The sequence below is a fragment of the Salvelinus alpinus genome, chromosome 15 (genome assembly GCF_045679555.1).
Source record: "Salvelinus alpinus chromosome 15, SLU_Salpinus.1, whole genome shotgun sequence".
NCBI classification, from domain to species: domain Eukaryota; kingdom Metazoa; phylum Chordata; class Actinopteri; order Salmoniformes; family Salmonidae; genus Salvelinus; species Salvelinus alpinus.
The window spans coordinates 29971194-29979156 of record NC_092100.1 but is presented as its reverse complement, the minus strand read 5'-3'; positions in this window follow the sequence as shown (position 1 = coordinate 29979156).

Sequence of the window (7963 nt, the reverse complement as noted above, 5' to 3'; positions counted from 1 at the left end):
TGCTCATCCATATATTTTATACTTATATATTCTCATCCCATTTCTTTACTAGATTCTGTGTATTAGGTTTTGTTGTGGAATTTGTTAGATATTAGGTTTTGTTGTGGAACTTATTAGATATTAGGTTTTGTTTTGGAATTGTTAGATATTACCTGTTAGATACTGCTGCACTGTAGGATCTAGAAACATAAGAATTTCACTACACTCGCAATAACATATGCTAACCATGTGTATGTGACCAATACAATTTGATTTGATTTCAAGGCAGACTGTAGTTCAGATAGAGCCTGGTCAACCATGGGGGCAATAGCATACACAAAAGTATCATCGGAATACAAGTGCAGGTAACAATTTTTTACAGTCAATATTGTGAAAGTAAATGTTGAGAGGCTTCACTGCAGGTAGATTGTATGTTTAAAATTTCAATATAATGTTTGGAGAAAAAAAATCGAAAGGAACTGTACTTTCTATATACAGTGCCAGTCAAGTTTGGACACACCTACTCATTCCAGGGTTTTTCTTAATTTTTTACTATTTTATACATTATAGAATAATAGTGAAGACATCACATCTATGAAATAACATACAATGGGGCAAAAAGTATTTAGTCAGCCACCAATTGTGCAAGTTCTCCCACTTAAAAAGATGAGAAAGGCCTGTAATTTTCATCATAGGTACACTTCAACTATGACAGACAAAATTAGAAAAGAAAATCCAGAAAATCACATTGTAGGATTTTCTATGAATTTATTTGCAAATGATGGTGGAAAATAAGTCCTCAATAAGTCCCCAGTTCACGTCCCGAGTGGAGGGCGTTTATGGAGCATCTGGGGGTCTCGGTCAGCCTGACCTCGGGTTATCACCCCGAGAGTAATGGGCAGGTAGAGAGAGTGAACCAGGAGGTGGGTAGGTTTCTGAGGTCATATTGCCAGGACCAGCCAGGAGAGTGGGCGAGGTACGTCCCATGGGCAGACTCTTCCACGAACATGTCACCGTGGCATCAGAGTCAGACCGAGGCTCCTGTGGTGGAGGAGTGGGTGCAGCGCTCTAAGGAGACCTGGAGGGCCGTCCAGGAATCACTAAAGCAAGCTGGTGGACGGCAGAAGAAGAGGAGCGCTGACCGCCACCGCAGTGAGGCCCCCATGATCGCACCAGGGGACAGGGTCTGGCTCTCGACCCGAAACCTGCCCCTCCAACTGCCCTGCCGGAAGCTGGGTCTGCAGTGTGTGGGGCCATTTAAAGTCTTGAGGAGGATAAACGAGGTGTGTTATAGATTACAACTCCCTTCTTATTATTGCATTAACCCCTCGTTTCATGTGTCTCTCCTCAGGCCGGTGGTAGCTGGTCCCCTGCAGGAAGGTGAGGTGCCGGAGGTCCCTCCGCCCCCTCTGGACATCGAGGGGTCCCCGGCGTACACAGTACGTGCTGTTCTGGACTCTAGACGCCGGGTGAGGGGCCTGCAGTACCTCGTGGATTGGGATGGGTACGGTCCGGAGGAGAGGTGCTGGGTACCGGTGGAGGACATTTTGGATCCATCACTATTGAGAGATCTCCATCGCACCCATCCGGATCGCCCTGCGCCTCGCCCTCCGGGTCGCCCTCGAGGCCGGTGTCGACGCGCTGCGGGTGCCGCGTGTCGGGGGGGGGGGGGGTACTGTCACGAATCCCACCGAAGGCGGTTCCTCTTCCTGTTCGGGCGGTGCTCGGCGGTCGTCGTCACCGGTCTACTAGCTGCCACCGATCCCTTTTTTCCCTGTTCGATTGGTTGAGTCTTATGGTTTTCACCTGTTCCTTGTTTGGTTGTAATTAGGGCTATTTAAGCTGGCAATGCCCGCTTGCTGTTGTGCGGGCTTGTTCCTTCTGTTAGGTTGTGGTGGATTGTATTTTGTTGTATTTACGCCGTACTGTCGTGGGTCCTGGTTTGGGCCGATCTGGGTTTTATGCGCCTAGTGTGTTGGCGTGACCGTGTCAGTACCAGTATTAAATACGTTTGTCCTAACCTTCTGCTCTCTGCGCCTGATTCCTGCACCCACGTGTTACACCATCAGTAGATACACATTGAATTCCACCTGTAAAATAATTTTGAAAACAGTTACATGCAACCTGGTCTAGGTCAATTGAGGAAAGCCTCCAAATTAGCGAGTGGTGATCAACAGTATCAAAGGCCTTTGACAGGTTGATTAAGAGGGCAGCACAATGTTGCCTTTTATCCATACAGTTAACCACATCATTTATAACTAGGGATGCAGCAGAGATAGTGCTATGACCTGGTCTAAAACCCAACTGATTCCATTAAAAATCTGCCGTTTCCAGCTACAATAGTCATTTACAACATTAACAATGTCTACACTGTATTTCTGATCAATTTGATGTTATTTTAATGGACAAAAAATTTGCTTTTCTTTCAAAAACAAGGACATTTCTAAGTGACCACAAATGTTTGAACGGTAGTGTTTAGAAATTTAGAAATAGGGTGATAATTATTTAGGTCACAATGGTCACCACCTTTTGTGAAGGGGAAGTACATGGGCCGCCTTCCAAACCTTGGGGATAGTACCAGATATAATGTTCAGGTTACAAATATGGGTTAATGATTCTGCAATCAGTGGGGCAGAGAGCAGCACCAAAAATGGGTTAAGCTTATCAGCCTTGGTGGATCTTTTTTACATAAATATTAAGCAAGGCATCGAGCACATCACAGGTAGTAAATGGTCGAAATGAAAACAAAGATTCACTAGAAGGTGACGGGTTAAGCGTCAAGTCAGCTAGAGGCTGGCAAAGGGAAGAGCAGTCGATTGACTGACCAGGGTCAATTAATTAAGGATTTTTCACTCACTGACCTTTTTTCAATTTTCACCTAAAATGACATACCCAAATCTAACTGCCTGTAGCTCAGGCCCTGAAGCAAGGATATGCATATTCTTGGTACCATTTGAAAGGAAACACTTTGAAGTTTATGGAAATGTGAAAGGAATGTAGTAGAATATAACACAATAGATCTGGTATAAGATAATACAAATAAAAAAACAACTGTTCTTTTGTATTTTGTTTTGTACCATCATCTTTGAAATGCAAAAGAAAGGCCATAATGTATTATACCAGCCCAGATGCAATTGAGCTTTTGGCCATTAGATGGCACCAATGTATGTGCAAAGCTTTAGACTGATCCAATGAACCATTGCATTTCTGTTGAAAATGTTGTATCTAGACTGCCCAAATGTGCCTAATTTGTTTATTAATAATTTTTCATGTTCAAAATTGTGCACTCTCCTCAAACAATAGCATGGTATTCTTTCACTGTAATAGTTACTGTAAATTGGACAGTGCAGTTAGATTAACAAGAATTTAAGCTTTCTGCCAATATCAGATATGTCTATGTCCTGGGAAGTTTTCTTGTTACTTACAACCTCATGCTAATCGCATTAGCCTATGTAAGCTCAACCGCTCCATGGAAGGGACACCAATCCCGTACATCTGTTTCTGAGTTGTCTAAAAGATTGCCAGTCCACTACAGAGTCAGTTTTGCCTTGCTTTGGCCCAGGCCTGATTTGTCATCTGAATGATCTCAGATAGCTCTGAAGAAAACCAAGGATTAGATCTATCTTTGACTCTGAATTGTTTAAAAGGGGCATATTTATCTGCCAGAGGAATAAATATGGAGAACTTTTCTAGAGACAACTTTTCTAGAGCCACTGGAATACAGGAGGCAGTGGCTAAATCAGAGTAGAACATGTCATGTAAATACCCCTGAGGAATAAACTTTACAAAATATGTTTTAATTAAACGACGATTAGTATTTTGCTGTTGATGTAGGCTAAACTGAGTAGAACATGCAACTCACTGAAAGCAAAGGCAGATTTAGCATCAGTCAGCACCATTTTATTGATTTTCTATAAATGTAGCAAAACATTCTGCATACAGACAGACACATTTTGTTTCTATTGTTATTATTTATTTATTTAAACTTTTTACCACTTTTTCTCCCCAGTGCCATTGAGGCTATCTCCATTTTAAAGTAGTCAATTTTCTTCTTCTTCATTGGCTGATTGCTCCCAACTCATAGGAATCCCACCCAGTTGACTACTTTAAAATGATAGAAGCCCTTAATGGAAATGTCCATGCTAAAATGGGTTATATCTATGATGAGTCCTCTATCTATCTCTATGACAACAGACACCACCCCAATATAAAGTCGTTTTTTCCACGTGTGTCCACATATCAGTGCATTCGTAAAATCCTAACCATTACGAAACTTCTATTTTAGCAAATTAGCAATTACATTTTTTGTTGACCAAATTCGACACTCTCACTGACCTCCATACAAAAATTCCTCACTTCATGTGCTTATTTTCATGGACAGAGTAAATCCTCTCCCGCTTCACCTCATCCTCTCTGGCTATACCTATAATGTAATTGGCTGCACGGAGTTGCAATAAGAGAAATCCCACGCAGCATTGTTTACAAACACTGGAATATGAGATGTAATCTCGACCTCTATTAGGCTGTTATAAATTCTCATGATTTTGTTTAATGATTTTCAGTTTGAGAGTCATTATTTCTATATAGCCTACACTTTCTTGATCTGAACTTCTAATGTAAGTGGGGTGGGTGTGGCTTCGTGACAATGATCAATAGCAGCTGGTCACCGATTTGACAGCTCCAAAGCAGTTACACCTCTGACACCACCAAAACATCAGTTATGAGGGTGTCGGCTACCGCTGGTTAACGCTTGATCTGATTGAATGTAGGCCTCAGTCAAATAAGACCGGAGAACCCTGTACACATACAGTGCATTCTGAAAGTATTCAGACCCTTTGACTTTTTCCATATTTTGCTAAATTACAGCCTTATTCTAAAACAGATTAAATTGTTTTCCCCTCATCAATCTATACACAATGCCCAAAATAGGTTTTTCAAAAAACAGAAATATCACATTGGCATAAGTATTCAGACCCTTTACTCAGTACTTTGTTGAAGCACCTTTGGCAGCAGTTGCAGCCTCGAGTCTTCTTGGGTATGACACTACAAGCTTGGCACACCTTTATTTGGGAAGTTTCTCCCATTCTTCTCTGCAGATCCTCTCAAGCTCTGTCAGGTTGGATGGGGAGCATCGCTGCACAGCTATTTTCAGGTCTCTCCAGAGATATTAGATCGGGTTCAAGTCTGGGCTCTGGCTGGGCCATTCAAGGACATTCAGAGACTTGTCACGAAGCCACTCCTGCGTTGTCTTGGCTGTGTGCTAATGGGTCGTTGTCCTGTTGGAAGATGAACCTATGTCCCAGTCTGAGGTCCTGAGCACTCTGGAGCAGGTTTTCATCAAGGATCTCTCTGTACTTTGCTCCGTTCATTTTTCCCTCGATCCTGACTTGTCTCCCAGTCCCTGCCGCTGAAAAACATCCCCACAGCATAATGCTGCCACCACCATTCTTCACCGTGGGGATGGTGCCAAGTTTCCTCCAGACAGCACGCTTGGCATTCAGGCCAAAGAGTTTAATCATGGTTTCATCAGACCAGAGAAACTTTTTCCTCATGGTCTGAGAGTCCTTTAGGTGCCTTTTGGCAAACTCCAAGCGGGCTGTCATGTGCCTTTTACTGAGGAGTGGATTACGTCTGGCCACTCTACCATAAAGGCCTGATTGGTGGAGTGCTGCAGAGATGGTTGTCTTTCTGGAAGGTTCTCCCATCTCCACGGAGGCGCTCTGGAGCTCTGTCAGAGTGACCATCGGCTTCTTGGTCACCTCCCTGACCAAGGCCCTTCTCTCCCAATTGCTGAGTTTGGCCAGGCAGCCAGCTCTAGGAAGGGTCTTGGTGGTTCCAAACTTCTTCCATCTAATAATGATGGAGACCACTGTGTTCTTGGGGACCTTCAATGCTACAGACAATTTTTGGTACCCTTCCCCAGATCTGTGCCCTGACATAATCCTATCTCGGAGCTCTACGGACAATTCCTTCGACCTCATGGCTTGGTTTTTGCTCTGACATGCACTGTCAACCGTGGGACCTTAAAATTGATTTCATTGTCATGTTTTGTCAACAATCTACACAAAATACTCTGTCAAAGTGTGTGCCTATCCAAATCATGTCCAATCAATTGAATTTACCACAGGTGGACTCCAGTCAAGTTGTAGAAACATCTCGAAGATGATAAATGGAAACAAGATGCACCTCAGCTAAATGTAGAGTCTCATAGCAAAGGGTCTGAATACTTAAATAAGGTATTTCCGTTTTATATATTTTTTATAAATATGCAAAAAAAATCTCAAAACGCTTTATTATGGGGTCATTATGGGGTAGATAGATGAGATTTTTTAAAATCCATTTTAGAATAAGGGAAGTGGTCTGAATACTTTCCATAATGGCTTTGTGAAGTTTATGGAAACTCTGTACTTATGATTGGGGTCCCCAGGACCGAGTTTGGGAAACGCTGCTTTAGTATGACAGTATCACAACTTCAAAGGGAGGAATGTGTTGAATTTGCACCCTTTGTTTCATCTGCTTCCATCTTTGAGAGACGTATGGTGAATATACAATGAGGTTACAGACACAATGGTTTATTCCTTTTCAACATATCATAAACAGAAAGAGTGCACATCATACAACATCTCAAGCAACACAACACAACTGTTCCATTATTATTATTTTTTGATTTAACCTTAATTTAACTAGGCAAGTCAGTTAAGAACAAATTCTTATTTACAATGGCGGCCTACCGGGGAACAGTGGGTTAACTGCATGTTCAGGGGCAGAATGACAGATTTATACCTTGTCAGCTCGGGGATTCAATCTAGCAGCCTTTCGGTTACTGGCCACTAGGCTACCTGCCGCCCCTACACTCTAACCACTAGGCTACCTGCCGCCCCTACACTCTAACCACTAGGCTACCTGCCGCCCCGGCATAACTGCTAGTACAGAAGTATACAATGTAGGTACAGTAACATCATATATATGTGAAGAATAATGATGCTTATGAGCTGATGTATACAAGAATGAAAAAGCTTATTGTAAAGCAAGATAAGGGAGAGTCTCCATACTGTATTTTGACATAAAAGACATAGCTACTGCTTTCATTCACCAAGTGTTATTACACTGGCACATTTACATTTACATTTAAGTCATTTAGCAGACGCTCTTATCCAGAGCGACTTACAAATTGGTGCATTCACCTTATGATATCCAGTGGAACAACCACTTTACAATAGTGCATCTAACTCTTTTAAGGGGGGAGGGGGGGGGTTAGAAGGATTACTTTATCCTATCCTAGGTATTCCTTAAAGAGGTGGGGTTTCAGGTGTCTCCGGAAGGTGGTGATTGACTCCGCTGACCTGGCGTCGTGAGGGAGTTTGTTCCCTCCCGCACAATGCACACAAGCACGTACACATACACACACAGACACACACAGAGACACACACACACGCGCGCACACACACGCGCGCACGCGCACGCGCACGCACACACACACACACACACACACACACACACAAACAATTTATTGAAATTCAGATAAGTAATAAAGTCCTCAGTTTGCAAACAGTCTAAAATGTGTTATCCAGTAACCTAAAATGTTGTAGCGCTAACTGTTGTTATAGCAACACAATATTCTTTAAATATTTACATTTATTTAATGATCAACTAAATCTACTTCATATATTGTATGTCCTTTATTTTACAATGAAGATAAAAATTGATTTCCTTCAAGTTCTCACTGTAGTTTACTACTGCCTCCCTGACCATTCCACACAAACTTGCTGCAATAGCAAACAAGATTAATTTCCAATTAAAAATGCAAATCCACTCCAAATACAAATTGACCGATAAAGCTGTTGAGAGCAAAGCCAATAGAAAACATAAATTGAAAAGGTATATTCCATTTCCAACATGGTAGTTTAACTCAGACCTACATTCAATTAAAACTAACTTTTAAACGCAGCTAAGATTTCATGTCAGGGAGTCAAGCAGGGGTTAT